The sequence below is a fragment of the Rhinopithecus bieti genome, unplaced genomic scaffold (assembly GCF_001698545.2).
Source record: "Rhinopithecus bieti isolate Rb0 unplaced genomic scaffold, ASM169854v2 scaffold_40017, whole genome shotgun sequence".
Taxonomy (NCBI): Eukaryota; Metazoa; Chordata; class Mammalia; order Primates; family Cercopithecidae; genus Rhinopithecus; species Rhinopithecus bieti.
In genome coordinates this window covers 149,739-150,252 of record NW_016816550.1, presented here as the reverse complement: position 1 = coordinate 150,252, position 514 = coordinate 149,739, and positions in this window count along the sequence as shown.

Sequence of the window (514 nt, the reverse complement as noted above, 5' to 3'; positions counted from 1 at the left end):
TTATTCTAAGTGAAGTAACTCAGGAATGGAAAACCAAGCATTGTATGTTCTCACTCATAAATGGGAGTTACGCTATGAGGATGCAAAGGCATAAGAATGATAGAATGGACTTTGGGGACTCAGGGGAAAGGGTGGGAGGGGGTGAGAGATAAAAGACTGCAAATCGGGTTCAGTGTATACTACTTGGGTGATAGGTGCACCAAAATCTCCCAAATTACTACTAAAGAACTTCCTTATGTAACCAAATACCATCTGTTCCCTAAAAACTATGGAAATAAAAAAAATTTTTTTAAAGAAAACATGAACTAAAGTATTTAGTATGGCTAGGCACAATATCTCTAACTTGCTTGCAAATGGTTAGGAAAGCAATTGGTAAATCTGGATGAAAGGTAAACCGGAGTTCCTGTACTATTATTGCAACTTTTCTGTAAGTTTGAAATTATATTCAAATAAAAACCTGTCCCCCAAAAAATCAATCTCAGATAATTTAAATCAGACTATTTCTTGGGACCCA